We start from the raw sequence: 22,561 nt of genomic DNA on the forward strand, positions 1-22,561 counted from the left end.
TTTGCACCTCACTGAATAATAAAAAATTAGGTCATATATTGAAATTCCGTAATGGGAATATTCGAATACTCCCATTAAAGAAGTTCAGTTTTTCCGCCTTTCACTTGAGTTTTATTAACACTCATTGCATCAAAAATGACGGAACGAAATAATAAAAAAAGTTGTGTGAAGACGCATGCTTCCGCATACAAGGTCATAACCATTAGAAATTCTGGCGTTCACCGCTGCACATGGGTAAATAGGAAGTAAGACGCCTTCGGCCGCCTCTATCGCGAAGTGGTGCGGTAGTGACATCAGGTCGGTAGGTTTAAGGAAAGCGCACTTGTCTATTTTGCATATTTACAACTCACAGCTGGTGCCATAGATAAAGAAGCACACTCCACGTCGGGGCACTTTACACGTCTGAGGACGCAGTGCACGCAGCACCCATGATTCGTATTTTAAGCCATAATCGTGCCTAGTTTACTAAACGAAGGCATTTGTTCATTTTGTCCACTGCCACTCAGAAGAGTAGAAGTGTCCGCAGCACTCGGGCCATGGTGTCGCATCCAACTTGCTGGACTCCATTCCTCATGTTGTGCAATCGCCCCTGCATATGATACAGTGAAGATTAGGGTTCAACGCTGTTCGCACGTCAGTCGTTGACCTTGGCTTCTTGCATATATTAATGGGCTCTTCTTGACATTCGTGAGCCTGTAGCTGATTTGGGGAGCCTGGCATTGACGGTCGTTATTTCTTTCACAGATTGCAGCGGTAGATGTCACCCTGAAGGGAGCCTCTTTGTTTCCTCTTCAATCGCCAGCGCCGGGCCCCGTCGCCGTCTAGGCGAGCGCTGGTGAAATAGTTATTTTGGTGGGACACACACGTAATGCCGCCGCCATTTTTATGTACTACAATTACGACAAGAAGCAAACAAAGGAAGAATGAATAATAACAAATGAAAGCTAAACATAGTGTAATGGAACAATGGGTTTCCAGGCAATGCTGCAAAACGAAACCGCACAGCTGACGCTCTTGACCTTATGGTAATAGCCACGCCAGACGGTAATGAAAAATGTTGCCAGATATTATTAATTGTTTTATTTATTAATTTAGTTAGTTAGTTGGTAATGATCTGCATGGACCGTTTCATCAAATATTCGGCAGGTGGGCTATCGTCGCTGCCGGCCATGCTGCACTGCCCGCTGAAACCACCACACAACGAGGCATCGCATCCTTCCTTGTTAACTATTATTTTACTTTGCCATGGCCTTTCAAGCGAATTCCTGAGCGATCACTGTTGCACTCCACGATCAGTGCTATATATATGGTTCATATGGTGCCAGCACAGCATGCGGTCCTGAGACAAGCGGCTACAGTGAGCCGCTTAATTGGATTCTAGGCGAGATGCTTCCGACGCATGTTGGCTCCGATCAGACACAGGGCAACCTCGTTTTCCTGTTGACGAATTAGGCATACAGTGCCAATACGCAAGCGCCAACAGGGTTTTCGCCTTTATTTCCTACTGCACCATCGCCAACCATTTCATATCATCGACAATTTATTGCCCTGCCAACCCAACGCCTCCGTGTTATGCACCCATTTGGGAAGCCACGCGATATGTTAAGGAATGTTGCCAACCAGCTAGGTCTTTCACTGCGGCTGACCAGCAGTACCTGCAGCAACAGACCGGAGAAGAACACCCTCTCAACCTTACTTTCTTTCCCGTTACTGGTACGCTTGCACGTAGCGTAACAGCCTCCTGGTTTGGCTTGTAGACTGCTTCCGAAGTATGATCGACGCTACCGTGTGGTCGAGCGTACTTCACCTGTTACCTACGTCACCGAGCCCCTTACGCCACCTGGACATTTTCGCCGCCCAGGATGCGGTATCCTTCACGTGGACTGTTTCAAGCGCTACTTCGACTCCCTTGTGTCCACCTCTTAGATTACTTGGATGGATGCTGCTTTAGCCATAGGAGCAACTATAATAATGAAGGTGAAGAACAGGAGAAGATCCAGATTCAGGCCAAATTGCCAATGCAGTAGGCGAGATGGACGCTGTATAGTTGTAATAGTGCTCTTTGCTCTGGACGTTTTCAATCTACCCTTACAAAAATGAGTTCAGACTCTCTATAGAGTGTCTATAGACTTCATATAGGCGACTTTGCTTTCTATAGATTTGGTCTTTTGTTGATACAAAAACTAGACTCGGTTGACAGAAGTATATAAGGATTCTATTTCTTTTTGACTACTCGCATTTAATAGAGGGTCCATAGAAAAAAGTCGATAAGGTATTTATATGTCCATTTATCCTTGTTCATTATTTGTCTGTAGACTGTCTATAGACCAGAATCGATAAATTGTCGATTATTTTTGTCTACTCCCACTTTATAGATAGTCTATGGATAATCTCTGTTCTTTGAATAAATATTCTTCAACGCCGAAGCAATCACCTCGCGCTAATGCGATAAGGAATCGGAAGCAGCATTTGATGTAGCGCAGGCATTTCCTTATTTTTTCCGGGCCAATAAAGAAATACACTGGAGGGGGCGTGGCTGATAGTGTGATGAAGGGAGGGAGATAAATCCATGTTGCCTCGGCTCGCATATCGCATTTGCACGTGGCGGCCGCATTCTCGTTGAAGAATTTTTTATGCGAAGCATATTACTAGAGCTCAACCCAGCTCCTCAGGCGCGGCGGCGTCGCCTTCAATACCACGTGACACCGTGACGTCACGACAGAGGAGAAACGGGGCTCCAACTCGCGGCGTCGCGGCGGTATATAAGTAGCTGCGCTTGCCTCTGCTAGACACTCACGAGGTGAGATGCCTCCTGGAGACAGAGCTGCTCGTTGGAATGAGAAGCGAAGGTTGCGGCGTGCTACAGAGACAGTTTCTAGGTGGCTTTGCTACGGCGCAGCTACTACGCGCCCCGCATCGGACGCGGTGAGCGTCGAGCAACGCAGCGTTCGGCGCGACAACGAAATGTGCGCCTGAGCAAGCGCCGCACGCCTGAGCCGACGCCGACGACACCGGCTTTTCTGCGACACGAGCTCCTTAATGCTGTCGCGTTAAAATAAAGGCTAGTATGCTTCGCATCCTGTGCTTAACCTTAGCTAAGCCACAGCCAGTTTTTTCTTAATATGGCACACCCCTTTCGTCACTTAACGTCCTTAACGTCACTTAACGTCACTTACCGCAATGTGATTGCGATGGACATATATCAATCGATATATATGTGCGGAACTAATACGTACTAATATGTTTGCTAACATGTTCAACTTGCATTTGCGGCCACTAGAAGCGCAGCTTCTAGTCAGTCACGTGGTAATTTCTAAGTTGTACGAACTTTAAAGAAAGGTGAAAAAATTATACAGGGCAGTTAGCGTAGATGAAACATACCGATGTTTCTGCGCAAGTGCTACAATTTCTGTATTGAAGATATTTCGCTAAAGTTCTTACTTAAAAGGTTAGTTAAGCAATCTTTGTAATTACCGAGCTTAGCGTATAGGAAATATTATCCTGACGTGCTCTATATGGCTCTGAAGAATACTGATAAAACTAACGTGGCTTAACTCAGCTGAAACAGCCTGTTTAGATGAGCCATAGACAGCACAAATGGAATTGTCTATAGGCAGTCTGTAGACCACAATCTACAAAAAGTGTAAAGCCACAAGTCCACAGACCGACTAGACTTTTCTAGAGAATTAATATATAAATAGTTTATAGACATTCGCCTATGGGCATTTCATAGACTTCAGTCTACCGTAGTAGAACTAATAAATCTATACACTTTTGTCGATAGGAATTCTGCAGACATTTGTCTGCAGCATCAATTTTCATGGATCTATGGACAGTCTATAGACTCTGAGATTTTATAGTCTAGTCTACAAAAAGTGTAAGACCATAAGTCCGTAGAGTGTCTATAGACTTCCAGAAATTTTTTTAAAGGGAAAGCCTTCGTTGAATGCACTTCCTTTGAAATAAATAATTTGTTTATTTGTTTAAAGAATACTTTTACCCCATTGTGATTAATGTTCACGAGGGTGAGTACCAGCCAAATAAAACAATATAAACGCGTTTGACACCGTTATGTTCCAAATATAGTTTCAAATAAACTGAGCATCATTATTTGATATTGCTCAAAGGCAGGATACAACTCTAATACTGCAGTGTACAAAATGTAATCACCTTGGGACGCATATTTGCAATGGCGATATATGAGCAAATGGTACATAAAAGCACGAGAAACAAATAAAATGTAGGCTACCACCAATTATGTCTTTGCTTGGAGCAGAGACGATTTAAGGCGAAGATATCTGCTAATATGTCGTAGTAGTCTTGTCCCTGCATATCTTAAGTAACACAGCGTTTCAATGCGACGGCAGAAATTACGATCATCATAATAGGCACGAGCGACATGTTCTAATACGCGCGGAATTTCTGCCTGCATGCAGCTTGCCAGCACGGACGGGAACTTATCTCCAGTAAAGTGAAGGTTAGCCATCGTAATTGGAAAAGGGAATCCGCGCCAAGCTCGGCAAAGCTTTGCAATACGGCTGACACAGCTCCTGCTTCGTTGAACAGAGCAATGTGGAAGATTTTTTTTTGTTTTTGGTTGCAATCCGGGAAAGCGCCTTTCGTAATTACTACAGATTGTAAGTCTGACTCGTCGCATACAATGACGCCCGCATTTCTGTTCGATTTGTAACTTATGATTGCAACATAGCAAAGTAGTGACAGTAGTACAGAAGAACGCACCTCTACTATCGAGGTGAAATGCTTGTCATGTGCTATCAAACAAATGCCTCGCTTTCTCTATAGAACAGGTGTACGCATGTATTTGAACACCAAGGCGTTATGCTGCTGATGATATTCCACGAGCCGCATGCTAATGCATGCAACTGGGTTTATTTGCCCTTCTGTCGTGACTTAGGAACTGCGATGCCTAGCAGGTATAATATTCTTTCGGAAAGTAAGCCGGCGAGTTTCCGTGACACATCAGACTAGGGCATACATTGACATGCTCAACCAATATGCCTCTCTATACAATATAGGATTTCGCGTTCCTATGCACAATCCTCCAGAGGCACGGTTTCCGCGAGGTATCCTTTACCAAATAAGAAAGATGAGAAGTCCTGGTTTGTTTGGCGAAATCAGCGTTCAGAAGGGTAACACAGATGCATGCAAGGTTCGCAGCTGGATCGCTATTGACTGGGCTCTCTTGGGTGTTGATGCTATGTGGGCGTGATAGAATGCAAGCGCGATGCGCCTATATGAAAGCTCGACACGGAAAGGCAACACTGCCAAGCCTCTTGCTGGGCCTTTATTCCTGCCTTACACACTGGTCTCTCCATGAAACATGACTCTGTTTCGAGAAGGTCACTATGGTAGTCACTGATTATCATCGTACGTGTTCTCTGCTTCATTCAAGACTGACCCTGCAGTGCTATTGCGCGTTAGAGTATGGGGATGGGGGAGTTCACAGAATGGAGATAAACATCTCTTCATTACGCCGACGTTGTTACCTTCAGGCAGCTTCTTCCATTCCCCTGTGAAAAATGAGCTCGCCAACAAACATGTCCTGGGCCTGTATTCACGTATTTATGGGGTATGATCGTTGCTCTGGGAAATATGAAATGGTTTTAGGTGATCAACCTTAATAATTCCAGTCTTATTGTGGAATATTGGAAAAAAAAATAGCTTTAACCTTAGCTTCTTCGCTGCAAACAGGGATCATGAATTCAGTTGTTGTTTCAATTTGATTGTATGTATCATTCAGAAATGAATTACTACCGCATTAACGAGGATGTGGTTACCACAGCTGATGTTTACGAATATATAGGTGTCGTGATTTGTGCTGACTGTACCCGGAATGCACATGTTAATGAAATAGCAGCCAATGCTGGCAGGGCGTTGAATATTGTTCAGCAAAACTTAAAGTGACGTGAGCCTGAGCTAAAGGTGAATGCGTTTAGAGCGCGTGTAAGACCAATATGAGGGTATGCCACGCGGTGGGAAATCACTTTGATTCCCCAATTAGAATATATTGAAAGCAGAGCAGCTAGGTTTGTTCTGCGCCGCTATGGAAGGATGGAGAGTGAAGCACGAGGTCACGGGATCAAATCTCGGCCACGGCGGCCGCATATCGATGGGGGCGAAAAGCAAAAACGGCAATGTCCAGTGCATTGGCGGCACGTTAAAGATACCCTAGTGGTAAAAAAATCCGGAGTTCACTACAGTATACCTCATAATGAAATCAGGGTTTTGGCAAGTATAACTCCGTAATTTAATTCAATTTATGAATGCGCGAAACGTGTGCAATCTTGCAATCCTTTGACATTTCACCGATGCAGAGTGACTGCGTAAAGATTGCGAAAATATACAATTAGACTGGCGCTGAGCTGAGATTCAGCACGCGAGGTGACATACCTTCGAGGTCAAACACATTGGTTTCATTCAATTTTTTTCAACAATTTCTTGATACTGGATGCGCTGAGTTCCACTGGTGACATATGTGTTATATTGCTAATGGGGGTCGTTAGTGTATTTGATCTTTCTGGGAGAAATACATAGTCAAAAAAATGATTTAGGCACGTCGCCTTTTCTTCACCATCTCTAACAACTTAGTTCTAACATACGACTTCTTTATCAACCAGATCACATGATCCACACTCTTTTAGGTACTTCCAATAAACCTTTCGTTTTGTCCTCAGTTTATCATTCTGTCCTTTGAAGTAGTTTTCTTCTGCGGTTTTACTATTCAGCTTATAATGATACGTTAATTGTGCCACTTTCTCACAGTCAGTTTTATCCTTTGTTTTCTTGAGCTCCGCAATAGGTCATTTTTTTTATTTTAATTTACCGCAAGATGGCTGTCGCAATATTTATGCTTTTTTAATTTGCAAAGAATGCTTGTTTGGTATTTAGTCGTTTGTAAGTTCACCCAATTTTCAGTCAAATGTATCCCAATATGCCTGTATATCACGTTATTCCATAATGCACTCGAAAACAGGCCGGTAAGCAAACAGTTTTTCGTTTATACTTTCATATTCTGCGTCATCAAAGATAAACACATTTTTCTTCTCACAACAGAACAATCGCTGAAATTTGGTTTTAACTGCGGCAACTACACCTGAATGGCCGTAAAATCTTGGTATAATAGCAGAACTTATCAAATTGGGTGAGCTTTAAAGCAGCGAATCTGGTATATTGCCTACGCGTGTTGAATCATTTACATACAGTAATCGGCCAAAGTAGAGATGTAAGCCGCTGAAAAAGAAACGTACTCAAAATTTTTTTGGGGGAAAAGGTTTTTTTGTTTTTTTTTCAACAAGGATAAAATTGAAGAAGAAACAAAGAAAGTAGAACTTCCCCGCGGATTCCTGTTGCGATTCGACTCCTTTCGACGTATTTAAAGGTTTGGTCAAAATAAGCAGTTGGGAGTATGCGAAGCACCTGGATCCACCCACGTGGTGGCAAGGATTTCGTTTTTTTTTAACCAACCCTTGAGCCCCCTCGCCTGTCACGAACTGCAGAGTCCCCCTTCTTCTGCGGCATGTGGCAGAAACTGGTCCGAGTTTGTAAATCTGCCCACCAAGCTACGCAACAGGCTCACAAAAGCATGCGTGCAAAAACATGTGTACGTGCACTCGAACCTTAATGTCTAGAAGGCTTTGTCCATTGCACAGCGAAGCGTTGACGCGTCCAGCGGAACTGAATTGCAGACAGATTGATAGAAATGTCGGTCTTGACGCTTTGATGTGCAATCAATGCTTTCACGCGAAATCCTGCCTAGATCTTGAACCTGGAAGCTCTGGTGTGGATATTGCGATGTGATAATGTAACAACTATGTTCTTTTCAGTTTTAGAGAAACAAATGTGTCAGGTTTTTCATAGGTATGCTTGCAATCAACTTCCGTCTTAAATTTTTATAGTTTTTGTGAAAAAAAGAGACATGAAAGAAACCAGTTGTTCTCATGCCCCTGAAAATTTCATGAAATTTTACAACTTAGGCGAAACGTGTCTACGACATTTTTTTTTCATTTCCGTGTTCGCCATGCAAACGAGTATCAATGTTGCAATGTTTATGACGCCAGCACAGGTATGACAGGTGGAAATCGCCACCGAGCAACATGACTTCGCTCCCTCGAGACTTAGGAGACAATTTCATACAAAATCTGCAATCCCATCGGGTAACAGCTCGGCGCTCCATAAACCACCCTAATAGCAAACGTAGAAATAGTTGACAGCAAAATAATAAACTTGGCTGTTTCAATATGATCAACAGAGATATACAAAGCGTGAGATTGTAGTATTGAACGAACAAGCATTGAAACGCCTCCTCTGAGGCGAGGCCTATCTTTACCGTAGACTGCGTGGTCTGGCGGAAATACTTCGCTATAACTAATTCTTCGACTAAGCCAAAATTCATTGCCATTAAGCTATCTGCATATACTTACTCTATCAAGCCGAAAAGCTCATCTGCTTTATTCACGGTGCATCTTAATAAGACTATTTTATGTGTACTGCAGGATAAAGGTCTCTCTCTGCCTGCGATCTCCTGTCCTGCGCCAACCAATTCTAACAAGCGCCTGCGAATTTCCTACTTTCATCAACCCAGCTTGTCTTCTACCATTCTCGACTGTGCTTCGCTTCTTGGGCACCTATTCTGTAATACCAATGGTCCGCCGGTCAGCAAACAAATGAATTACATGGCCTACCAAGCTCCATGTTTTTCTCCTAATGTCAATTAGAATATCGGCTATCCCCGTTTGCTCTCTGATCCATACCTCTATGTTCCTGTCTCTTAACGTTACGCCTAACATTCTTCATTCCAGTGCTCTATGCACGGTCCTTAACTTGTTCTGGAGTTTCTTTGTCGGTCTCCAAGTTTCTGCTCTATATGTCAGCACCGGTAGAATGCATTGATTGTACACCTGTCTTTATCATAATAATGGTGAGCTTTCAGTCGGTATCTCACAATGTCTGCCGAATGCACTCCAACCTATTTTTATTCTTCTGTAAATTTCCTTCTCATGATCAGGGTGCCCTGTGAGTAATTGACGTAGGTTAACGTAGTCTTTCGCATAATCTAGAGGCTCACTGGCGATCCTGACCTCTTGTTCCCTTACCAGGCTATTGATAATTATCTTTATTTTCTCCTATATAACCCTTAACCTCACTCTTATACTCTCTATGTTAAGGTCCTCAATCATTTGTTGTAAATCGTCCCCAGTGTTGCTGAACAGGAAAATGTCATCTGCAAATCGAAGGTTGCTGAGATATTCGCCGTTGGTCCTTATTCCTAGGGCTTCCCCCTTTAATAGCTTGAATACTTCTTCCAAGCATGCAGTGAATAGGATTGGAGAGATTGTGTGCCCTTGGCTGATCCCTATTTATAGATATCTTTCTACTTTTCTTGTGGGGAATTAAGATAGCTGTGGGATCTTTTTGGATACTTTCTTGATATTTACGTAAGCCTTCTGTACTTCTTGATTACGTTATGCCTCTGTGACTGATGTTACTTCTACTGAATCATATGTATTTTCGTAATCTATGAAAGCCACGTAGAGAGGCTAATTTTACTCGGCAGACTTGTCGATTACCTGATTATTAACATGAATGTGATCCTTTTACAGTATCCCTTCCCGAAGCCAGCCTCTTTTCTTGGTTTACTGAAGTGTTGCGCTCATTCTGCTGGAAATAATCTTGGCAAATATTTTACACAATACTGGAAATGAGATTATTGGGCCTAATATTTTTCAATTTTTTACCGTCTCCTGTTTTGTGGATTAGTATAATGTTGGCATTTTCCCAGTTCTCTGGGACCCTTGAAGTATTTCGTATAAAGGGCAGCTAGCTTTTGAAGCGTGATGTCTACTCCATATTTGACTAAGTCTAGTATTATTCCATCTTCTCCTGCCGCTTTTCCTTGTTTCATGTCTTCTAAGGCCTTTCTAACTTCATCGCTAGTTATAGAAGCCTCTGCATCCTCTTCATTACTACTTCGGATCGAAGTATTGTGGCTGCTCGGCGCATTATGCAGGTCAGTATAGAATTTTCCGTTTCTTTTACTATATCTTCGATATTGCTGATGATTTTATCCTGCTTATCTTTCAGTGCTTACATATTGGCTTGTCCTAAACCCACTTTTCTTCTCACTGAGTTAATGGTGCGTCCGTTTTTCACTGCTTCATGAGTCTTTCCCACGTCGTAATTTCGAATATATCTTACTTTTTCCGTGTTGATCAGTTTGACAGTTCTGCGAATTCTATTTGATCTCTTGAGTTGTATACTTTCATTCTTTGTCGTTTTTTCATTAGGTCCTTTGTTACTTGGAAGAGCTTACCTACTGGTTACCATGGTGCCTTAACTCCGCCTTCAATTGCTGCTTGTGAAGCCAGCCTAGTTACGGTTCTATTCGTTACCTATATGTCATTTTTTATGTTCTAAAACTGCACATTTGTTTGCAAGTAACAGCCTGAATTGGTCTGGTTTTACCCTTACTGCCTTCTTGTCTGTTGGCTTGTTTCATCTTGACCAATTTTACTCTTTGTCTGTTCATACTGAGGTGGATCCTAGACCTAACTAAACTATGATCACTGCAATTGCACATCCTGCGCTATGCAAGGATTGTCAGACAGCATACAATTTACTTCATTTCTGGCTTCACCATTAGAGCTTTTCTAGGTCCACTTTCTGTTGTTATGCTTCCTGAAGAAGGTGTTCATTATCCACAGCTTATTCCTTTCTGCGAATTCTACCAACATCTGTCCTCTAGTGTTCCAAGAATCGATGCAGTAGTTGGCAATTGCTTGTTCGCCAGCCTGCTTCTTCCTCACTTTTACATTGAAGTCGCCCATGAATACAGTATACAGGGTAGGCATTTTTCTCATCGCTACTTCAACATCTTCACAAAACTGTTCTGTTTCTTCATCATTGAGACTGGAGGTTGGTGTGAAGCCTTGTACAACCTTTATTCTAAGCGTCTTGTTTAGGTTTACTGCGAGTGCTCCTATCCTTTCAATAATGATGTAGAATTTGTCCATGTTGCCCGCTTTGTCCTTATGAATCAAGAATCCTAACCCGTATTACTTCTTATCTGGGAGTCCTCTATAGCAGAAGACGTGCTCGTTAGTCAGCACTGCATAGGCCTCACCAGTTCTTCTAAAGTCACTAACGCCAATGATATCCCAAACAATGAATGGTAGTTACTCAAAGAGTCCTCCCAAGCTAGCTTCACCCGAGAGGCTTTGAGTGAACCTGCAATAATAGCAAGAGAACTAGATCATTGCATTCTTAGTTTTAATTTTATTTGTGGGTGACGGCTTCGGAAGTGGGCAAACCTCTTCTTTGTTGTTATCCAAATGGAAAGACCTACCTTTTAAGACAAGCTTATCAAACTTAGTTAAGACAAAACAGTATTTTAGCAAGATTTTATATTTAGCGTATTCCGTATAGTTTCTTCCTCATAACGTGCTTCTCAGCTAAGCAGCCATGATCTACAGCATATGCTGTCCCTTTAAATTACTTCGCGTTCGACAGGATCACTTATTTTTTCATTTAAAAAATGAAACATTCACCATTGTTGGTAGTTTTGCTTTACTGTTGTAACAAACCACGCGATGTGCCCTTTGAACAGGTATCAGGTCAACACCCAAATTTGTTTTTCAAATAACTTTAATTTAATGGTCTGGTTTGTTCCATGTTTAAGACTGATCATTGTCGTCGATGCCGTAGAACAGTACGTTTTGTCGATGGCGTCAGTTTTCTAAGGGAACAGCTTTCTCCTACAATTCTTTTTGTTTACTTCATCTAAGAGATATTTAATTAGAAGCGCTCGTTCCGAAATTACCTTCATCTTCCTTCATCTTCCTTCATCTGTCCTTGATTGTCGCTTTAATTGTTGTTAGTCTGCACCATTATAGATTTAGGAACGGTAAATATTGCCTTCATGGAATCTAGTTTACTTAAAATGAAGCTTCGCCTTCCTGGAAATCTTTATTAAGGTATCTGGGTCACGAGCGCCAAAATTTAGCCCAAGATCGCCTGAAAACAGCAACAGTATCATCAGACACAGTACTCTGTCAAAAAAATTATTTTGCCCGCCCTCACCCAACGCCTCTTGTGTCAATGAACAGTCACACTTGCCATATTGAGTAGAGCCGGTGCACCTGTACTCCGTGTCATACATAACTGTCAACGCTAAGAAAGCTACGGAAGCAGTTGGGTCAAAAGTTACCACTCCGTGCGTTCCGTCTATGCTTCGCTGCGCGCCTACAGCGTTCACTCACGCATGCATGCAATTGAGGCTCCTCGCGAGGGGTTGCAAATATGAAACCGGAAAAGAACAACAAAAATCAAAATGACCTAAACGACGCATTAGCAGACCTAAATCACAGTGTGTTTATTTTTAAGAATTAAAGCTTGTTTCATTCAATACTGAGCTATATAAAAAGCAGTTTTGCGCAATTGCGGTAAATAAAAAAAAAACATCTAATTAAAACCAAGTACGAACAAAGCCAATTCAAGAAGTATCTCTAGCGTCTGCAGCATTGAATGCTATGTATGGAACGGAGAATAATAGAGAGAGAGAGAGAGAGAGTAAACGTTTATTGTAATGGAGACTGTTGGGTTATGGTGGGTGGAGCCCCTCCTCCAGGGCCCCACTGGTTACAGCATACAGAAGTTTAGGAATTCGGAAGCGATAGTTTTGACTAACCTGTACAAGCAGCAAGAGAGTGAGGGGCATGCCGGCGAACGTGTCGGCTCCAAATCCACGGTGTCAAAGGGCTGCTCGCACATGCAGCCTTGCTCATTTTCACGTGTTCCCCATCTAGCAAAGTGAAGAGAGACCATCCAGCTGATGTTTTCTTCTTGACCGCTGCGTGTCAGTGCCGGCTCCTGTGGATGTCTCTTACTACTGACGGTAGCCGATTGGCATCGGATGCAGCACATAGGCCAGTCCAGGATCACAGCATCGCTGCTTCATCTTGACCGAGAGCAGGCTGAAGCAACGCTGTCCACTCGAGCGCAAACATTCGCAGAAGCAGCAAGAGCGGGAACCGCGTGTTGGCGGTCGTGCCACCTCCATGTGTGCAGCACTTCTGGATCTATTCATGCGGGAAAAATGAAGAACACATAATGTGCAGTGGAGCTGACATTTTTGCGCATAATTTCAAGTCGAAGGAAGCAAGAAAATAAACTAGACAACACTAGAACATCCTGTAATCTCTTGTACCGACCTAATCTCAGACATTAATCCTTCTGGGAGTAACTGCAGACGAAAAGCTTGTTGGCACCTCATGCGTGCACTATGTATTTCTTACGAGTCTCAGTGGATTTCTTTTTCTGCCATGAAAATGGGCGGGGGGGAGAGGGGGAGTGATTAACAGTAGCACAAGTTTACAATCTAGAAAGGTTCGAGATACATTTTAAAAACCTAAAGAGAATCCCAAAGGCATCATAATTGCGAAGCGATATCCGCAGCTTAGCGTATAAATCACAAGCACATCATAGCCATTGCGTAGATTTTCGAAAAGTATTGTCAAGTAAGAAAAGGAATTCAATTCCCTTCATGTGGTTGTTGCAAAACGCCTGCCTGGGATACGAATTATCGGATTTCAGTTTTAAATATTGTACACGTGGCTGCTTGTAGAATTCTTAGAGTTGTCTACTAATGCACAATCAATGTTTGACTCGGCTATGACTTGGTTCTTACTTAGTTTTGGGTACTTGCTTTTCTTAGCTTATGCACGTCTACCAATGGCCTTTCAGGTGGGAAAGAATGCTTGGGCTTCAGTAGACAGCTGTCAGATTTTCTCGCCGCCTCCAGCCACCTTAATGTATTCGTAGCAATTGAGCGGAAATGCTGGGCACGAGCGCGCCTTGATGGAGCTGAGCCGTCAAAGGCAGTCAGCATCACAGTACTTTCCTACGGATTTGTAAATTACAGTGATGTCACTTTCTTTAAGTCTGAGGCTCCACCACGCCAGGCCTCCTGAAGTGTCCTTTAAATTTGTTAGCCAACGCAACGTGTGGTAGTAGGTGACAACTTTGAACAGCCTGCCATATAGGTAAGGGCGGAATTTCGCTGTAGCCCAAATGATCGCAAGGCATTCCTTTCAGGCCTTCCGCTTTTGGCAGCGAATGGCTACCTTAAGCTATCACCCCTTCAAGTACGTTTTTCCTCTGAACTAGGATGGCACCGAGGGCTAGGCTACTCGCGTCAGTGTGGATTTCTCTATCGGCGTCTTCGTCGAAGTCTACAATTACCGGTGGCGACTGCTTGCATCGTTCTTGAAATGCGTCGTCCTGTGGCGTTTCCCTCTTGAACTCGACATCAGACTTAGATGTGTCAGTGGCTAAGCAATGCGTGAAAATTCCTTGACAAAGCGTCTGTAGTAGGCGCATATGCCAAGGAATCTACGCGCCACCTTCTTGTCGATGGTGTGCTGGAACATTACGATGGCAGCTGTCTTCCATAGGTCGAGGTGGACTCCAGATTTTCTGATGACGTGGCCCCAGAAAAGATGCTCATCATTAGCGAAGGGGCACTTTTCCGGCTTCAGAGTGAGCCCTGGTGACATCATTGCCTGTAGTACTGTCAAAAGCCAACTGAGGTGACCGTCAAGCACACTCCGAATGGCATGAACTTGAACTAGTAGAGGCCGTAGGCCGTGATGAACGCATACTTTTCGCTATCCTTCTCGTCGACTTCTATTTGCCAGTAGCCGGACTTGATATCCATAGACGAGAAGTATTCAGCATTGCAGAGCCGATCCATTGCGTCGTCTATCCATGGGAGGGAGTATACGTCCTTCTTATTGATCTTGTGCACCCTCCCACACGCACTAAGTGCTCACTCTCTCCCTTCTTTGCTCTTTCTATGCCGATTTACCCCACCCCCATGTGGCGTAGCAAACCTACACTCTAAGAACAGTTTATACCTTTTGGCGTGCCCCTTCTGCCACACCGCGATAATCGTCATCTGCCTTGATGCGTTTCCTTTTTTAACTCTGCGAGCCCGGAACTTTCCAGTAACGAACAGCACGCGCGTTATCAGCATTGAACAGTTCACACCCTTTGGAGTGCCCCTTCTGATAACGTGCGTGCCGTTCGTTATTGGAAAGCTCCGGGCTCGCAGAGTTTAAGAAAGGAAACGCATCGAGGCAGATGACGATTATCGTTGTGTGGCAGAAGGGGCACGCCAAAGGGTGTAAACTGTTCTTAGAGTGTAGTACCCACCTAGTTAACCTCCCTGCCTTTCCTGTCCTTCCTTGCTCTCTTTCTCTTGTTAAGTCGACGATAATAGACGCAGAAACGTAGGGTTCTGACCGTTTTTTATTCACGAAGACAACAGGAGATGCCCGCAGTGCCTTTTCTACGGCTGGATGACGTATCGCACAGCATTTCGTCAACTTGTTGCCCAATAGCTTCAAGTTCTCGCGTCTAAACTCGGTAAGCGCTCTGGCAGAGTGGTCGGGCGCACTCTTCAGTTATTATGCGATAATTTGCAACTGGTGTTTGTGGAATCCTTGATGACGTCGCAAAACAGTCTTTGCATCGTCGGAGAATACTCCTGAGCTGTTGCTGCTTACTCAACGGGAAACTTAGATTTATGTGGATGCTTGGTTCTGGAACTATGGTCATCAGGTTAATGCGGTAGAATCCCAGAGGACGAACGCCTTGCTGGTATCAACAATTTCCTCGTTGTATGGCATCGTCGTGCCCTTCTTGACGGGCATTTAACTCCTGGGTGAAATCGTTCAGCATCACATTCACTTTCCTCCTATGCAGTCGAGCGATCCGTCTTGCGACGCAAATTTCACGATCGAGCAGCAGACGTTGATCACTTTCGGTGACGCCTTCTACGCCTGCGGGTGTTTCGGTTCCGAGGAAAATAACAATGCTGGAGTGAGGCGGAATGCTCACTTGATGTTCTAGCACACTCAAGGCGTGTTGACTACGAGAGCTCCGCGGCGGCATCGCTCATTTCCGACAGCGTTATCGACTTTGACTTCGGGTTGATGATTGCGCCGGGTTGGTTGAGGAAGTCCATGCCGTGAATGACGTCTCGCGAACTCTGTTGCAGGATAACATGGATGGCAGGGTAGGTCTAGTCATGAAAAGGATTTCTTGCCGTGCACATTCCAGTTGGCGTTATTACATATCCTCCAGCGGTTGGAATTTTAGGGCTTTCTCATGCTCTCTTAACATTCTTCAATTTGGTGGCGATGGCCCACTCATTACGGAGTAGTCGGCTCCTGTGTCCACTAAGGCGGTTATTGCATGGCCGTCGAGAATCACGTCGAGGTTGGTGGTTCCTTGTCTTGCGTTGCAGTTAGGCCTTGGCGTCGGATCACCACTGGAACGTCGCGTCATCAAGTCGTCTTTCGTCGCCGTATTCCTTGCTTCCAGACTTCGTCGGGATGGTGGCGTGTCGTTGATATGTAGTCAAAATAGGCTTTTCGTCGTCTTCGTCAGTGAGGAGGATCTCGGTCAGTTCGGCGAACAGGAACCGACCTCCATCAGTTTCTGCTTTTAGTTTTCTGGATACATACTTGCAGACCAGCCCCGGGCTGTGTTAGTGTATGGTCGGCGTTGCGGAGACAGGTAGCGGCCGGGTGATGGCGAATGTCGTCGTAGGCTCCACTGAGTGGCGGCATGGTAGTCAGCGATATCTCGAAGCCGTTCACCTTGCTGCGCATGCAGTGCGTTGACGGCCAACCCTCGCAGTCCCAAGTCACGGTATGGGGAGTGGCGTCAGACGTGGCCCGCCTCCCCGCAGTGATAGCACAGCAGGTGGTGGTCGGGGGCGCGCCATACATCTGTCTTCCTTGAGTGGAGGAGTATGGCGGCAGACAGGCGAACTGGTGGTGGTGGTGGTGGAGGACGACGGAATTGCGGCGTTACAGGGCCCTGGCGCGGGCACGGAGGAGGATCTTGACGGCGCACGACGGCGGTGTAGGTCATCGCTTCCGGCACGGGAGGTGGCGATTGGGGCTGCACTTCGGAAATTCCGAGTGACCGTCGAAGTTCGTCACTGGCCATGTCAATGACTGAGGACACCTGAGGTTGCGACGAAGGCAACATCTGGCGCAGAAATTCGCGCACAATAGACCTGGTGGTCTTTTGGAGGTCACGGGAGCCCAGTTCCTGGATTGCGCAATGCGGCGTGGGCACATGGCGGTTATATTGCCTAGTGCGCATTTAGAGAGTTTCCTCAAACGTCGTCGCCTCTGTCGAGAACTCAACTACGGTCGAACTTCTTGAAGGGGCAGCTCAATAAGACGAACACAGAAGGCCGGAACACACAGGACAGCGCTGCCTTCTGTCTTCGTCTTATTGCGCTGCCCCTTCAAGATGTTCAACCCGTACCAACTCGCCCAAATGTCAATCCTTCAACTACGGTCTTAGGTGGGTTGCGGATCAGCCCGGCAAAAAGTTATTGTTTTACGCCTAGCATCAGGAAGCTAACTTTTTTCTCCTCGGACATTTCCGAGTCGGCATGCTCGAAAAATCGGGTCGTTTCTTCCGTATAGTTTGCGATGGTCTGACTGGGTAGTTGCCCTAGGGTTTCCCAGAACATTGGCCGTTTCTTTTCGGAGAACGCTCGTGAAGATACTCGGGAATTTACTGTGGAACAGGTCCCACGTTGTAAGAGTGGACTCCCGGTCATCGAACCAAAAGTCCTGGCAGCACCTTCCAATGAGAAGTACACAGCTTATCCTCAAAGGTCCAGTTGTTCAAGGTTGAGATCCCTGCAAAAGTTCCGAGCCAGGTTTCCGGATCCTCCGACGGAGCTCCACGAAAGGTAAGCGGGCTCACTGGGTAGTTGAGCTGGCGACGGTCTTCCTGGTTGTATCAGGCTGAAAGCAGAACATGCTCAGGGGGCAGTCCTTGTAATCAGCGGCTAGCTCGCTGGTCTTGAACGACGTTGGTGTTGTCTTCGGGGTTCGGGCTTCGTTCGTGGCTTCGCGAGGGCGTTCGGCACATGAACGAACTAGCATCTCCAGCAGATGTCACGTAGTAGTGACGGTGAAGAAGGCACCAAATTGTGATTGACGCAACTAGCGTTTTATCGTGCGAACCATGTGCCCTCGAAAGCAGGCTACATTCAAAGAACAAGGATAGCAGCGTACATAGTCGGCGATCGTCGAAAATCTGATCTGGTGGTCAAGCGTGCCGGCTTTTATATACGTGAGCCATCGAAGGTTCCAGAGTAATCGGTGATTACCGCGTGTCTTCCAGAAAGTTCTACACAATTCGCGTCGGACATACAGTCATATTACACAGGTTTCAGTGACAATAGAACCATCGATAACATTAGAGAAACGAGTGCATTCGGATGCGTCCCGCACTAAGCGATAACACGTGGTAGAAGCTAAAAAGTTGTCACCCCAAAAATGTAAGCAATTACACGTGTCAATATCCACGTTGCGCAAGCACCTGCTTTCGCATACCTTGCAGCCTTGGCTCTGCTAAACGTCGTTTGTGAGATAGAGTACACTTCACTGAAGGCATCTTTTTTAGAGTGAAACGCCGCCCGCGTTGGAACCCCGAAGCAACTATGCGACTAACCTCGTAGACAACTTTCGGTGGCTATGAAGGGAACGCTACGGGGGCGGAGCTTCTGCAGATACGTCACCGCGCCGAGCAGTCCGCCAGCGTTTGACAGTGCTTTTGGTTGCTTGGAACAGATGGTGAATCGGCGCAGCTTCCACGTGCAACGGTTTCGCATTTTGCTAGACGCGGAAGGGAAAAGCCGCAAAAGACGTATGCTTTAACATTCAGTGGTGTGGTTCATCTTCTTTCAGATTTGCGAATAAGCTGTTTATGTTTCCTCTTCCCCAGCGTTAACTAGCTTCGATGAAAACGCGAGACTCTTTTCAGAAGCGCTCTCACTTGCGTGCGCTTTGCTTCCATAGCTTTCCCTTCCTTGCCACCGAAAGTTGTCCACGAGTACGGGTTGTCGGTGCGAACACGCAGCCGGACGCCGGCGTGGGTGATGAATCACAACGATAAATGCTACGTTTACTTGCATTCACTTGAATGCTCGGGCATCGGTTGATTTGCAGTAGACTTTCTCGGCAGTTCCTTCAGGTTTGCTTACCTGACGATAGAGGCCACCGGAATATACGCTTACCCACACCGCGTCGCCCGTTGGGCGTCTAGTTGGCGTTTGCTCCTCACTGTCATTGCGTGCCCTACAAGAGCAGAGTAGAAAATAATGCAATTAACCATTAGGCTCTTCAAGAGTTCCGCGTCGTCAACGCATCATCAGCGCTAAGGCATTGGTGCCATCTGCTAGGTTACATTCAAACCTGTTTTATACCTTGCCATCCTCTGTGTAGTACGAACAGTGTCAAAACGAAGAGCTGATCTCAATAACAACGACAAATCATATCTAATGTCCCGTCCACATTATGAATTGAGGCTAAGCGATGGCTTATTTCATCTTTTATTTCTTTTTTAATATATTTTAATTGTGAAGTTTTACGTGCCAAAACCACTTTCTGATTATGAGGCACGCCCTAGTGTAGGACTCCGGAAATTTCGACCACCTCAGTTTCTTTAACATGCACCTAAATCTAAGTAGACGGATGTTTTTGCATTTCGTCCCCCTATAAATGCGGCCGCCGTGGCCGAGATTCGATCCCGCGACCTCGTGCTCAGCAGCCCAACACCATAGCCACTGAGCAACCACGGTAGGTGTTCTTTATTTCTTGCCGTCGTGGCGGAGAGCAGGTCACAAGCATGAATTTGGATTCGAAGTGGGTGCCTGGGAGGGAGCATGCGAGGCGCCATGGTTAGTGTTGTAAGATATAAAACATACACAACATTGCTAGTTGGACAGCACGCATTATGCTTCTTCTGATGCTGTACCTTGCACTTTGAACTAAGCAATTGCTTATTCTATATGTGATTTGCTTATATGAAGATGTGCATGTTTCTGTTCGGCGTCACAAGTCACATCAAACATTCACTTTTTATGCAAGCCCTCATTGGTTTTGACCTTTCTTGAGGGCGCTCCAGAGCAGTTGGGGAAAGTGAAACCAGCGGGAAGGAAGAAGCGGCCCTACCTTGAAAGCTTGTCTTATCCAGGAACCTCAGTCCACGCAAGCTTTTACCCGCGTTCTGACTGCACCTTAATAAGGCTCAATGAAAACGCGCCAGAAGACTCAACGCGCTCGCTCGCCCGCGAGGTATTCATAGCTTTAAGGACGTTCAACAGCGTTCAATTGGAGATTGCGCCACTTCAACGTCGGATGTTGGCCGACACCCAAATTTCAGTAGTTCCACCCTCAAAGTTCGAGTAGGCGCACCCAGAAATTGAAGTTTGCCAAGCCCAAATTTCAATTGGCCCACCCCTACCCGTAAACTTCAAGTTCACCCATTCTTATATTTAACTTTGCCCACGTGCAGATTTTAGTTGGCCCACCACCAAATTTAAGTTGGTCCACCCCCAGATTTCAGCTTGGCCCACCCCTAAATTTGTGGTGACCCGCCCCCGAATTACAATTTTGCCAACACCTAAATCTAACTTGGCCCACCCCCAAATATAAGTTGGCCCATTTCAAGTTGGCCCATGCCTAAATTTAAGTTGTGCCACTCCGTAATTTCAGTTGGCCCACCCCTACTGTAAGCTTCACCATGCATTTTCTGAGGAGACCTACGTATCTCAATGGGTATACTCTTTTTATATTATGTTTCCTTTAAATTGGGTTGGGGGGGGGTTTCCTTATGACTTAAAAGCTTGGAGTCATCTATATTTAAACTATCGTAACAAATAAATGTCTTTGAAATTGCGCATTTTTTGTCTAGAGACAAAGCATTACAATTTTCGCGTGACAGGGCTAGGGAGCTCCAGAAAGAAGGCTTACGTATTAAAACAGAAATCAAATAAAAAGTTTTCATAACTTCAATAATATTGCTGTTTGCAGCTCTGCATCAAGACCATAAGCGTGTGTACGCCGCCATTTGTGCTGCATGTATCAAAACAAAGACGGAAATTAGACCCGATGCAGACGCTTGACTCTTTCATCATCTGAAAACTGAGCGAGCAGTGCCCGTGGCTGCCGCGCGTGCTCGTCGCCTTTTCTTCTCTGTTTACAACACACTCCGAGAACTTTATAGCAAACATACCATTGCGAGGCCCAGTGCATAAACCGGATGCTAGCCGCGGATTCTCCGCTACCACACTGAGCGGCAGCTCAACTGATGACAGTAGTAGTTCAAGTGACTACCTGAACGCAGCGATAAAGATGGTGACTGGGTGATCGATCGAGGTGACCATCACAGTAGCAATGTCTGCTTTGGCTTGAATTTGGTAACGATCATCGCTAGGTCCTGCCATTGCAGGTGGCAGGCCTTGCTCATCGAATACCAAATACGAGTCCTTTCGGATGTAGGTCGTGGTCTTCATAATACATCTGATGGTTTGTTTTGCTCATTCACATCTCGACTCGTTTCTGCATCGGCAGTGTCCTTCCATCGCAGACGTCCTTGTGACTCGACGTAGCATTTGTGCAGTGCGTGAGTCACCGCTTGTGTTGAGCTTTGTTGAGCGTTGACCGTTGTGTGCAGACTTTTATTCCGGAAGGGCGGCTCTTGCAAACCTGCGTTTTGACGAAGTTGTGCATTGTCATGCTTCTACTCGTCGTTGAATACTCGGTCGGGGTGCACGAAACCATTGTTGGCAATAGCCTTGAGCCTCGTCGGTTGCCCTTTGACCGACTCGTAGGAGGTGGGTATTTGTACCCTTTGGGAGACTTCACGAAGCTGCTATTGAACTTAGGTTCCTTAAATGCAAGCGATTTTGGGCCGGAAATAGCACCACGCCCGTTGCGTGAGCAAGCCTCCTTTCTCAATACCACTTAGTACCGCGCGCTGCTGCGGTCACGATCGCAACATTAGGAAAAATTGGGGACCGGCGAGAGCTGCAGCCAATGGCGGAGCGCCTTCAGCAGTGACGTTAAGATCACGTGGCGGGAGCGTGGCAGAAGCGCGGGCGGTGCGTGGAACCGGGGAACTCGCCTGCTCAAGCAGATTGTTCTAGAAGACGACATTTCAAGCAAACGACGTCCACTGCCAGTTTGCGGTGTCTCGTGCGGTTTTCAACGAGCTGCTCATCACAAACGTTGCGTAGTGTCCACTTGTTTGGGATGCTACAATGATGGATTTTCGCAACAAAGAGAAAGGTTCTCTGGGAAGAAATTATGCGCTGAAACCGAAGGTACTCGTCATCGCAAGTGGCGCGTACTTCCATAAAGTAAATGTCGGCGTCGCTCTAATCAGCCATGTCCTTTGGTGCCTCGGAATTGCCGCTTGTTTCCATCTGTTGTTTTCGAGTTCCATTCTTAGGAGACAAATTGCCCCCACGTGCTGTTTTATTCATGCCTCTTTTTTCCCACGATGGTGACCACAGATAGGTCCGGACAGACGCTATGAAACAGCAGTGCATACGTTTTGTTTGCAGCGCATGTAGGTGCTTTTTTTCCCATCTTCACAGCTCCGAGCTAGTGTGTTCCTAGTTTTGTGGGGTGATGTTTCTTCAGATGAAAGCTCAAACACCCCG

This window comes from Dermacentor albipictus, chromosome 8 (genome assembly GCF_038994185.2).
Source record: "Dermacentor albipictus isolate Rhodes 1998 colony chromosome 8, USDA_Dalb.pri_finalv2, whole genome shotgun sequence".
Lineage (NCBI taxonomy): Eukaryota > Metazoa > Arthropoda > Arachnida > Ixodida > Ixodidae > Dermacentor > Dermacentor albipictus.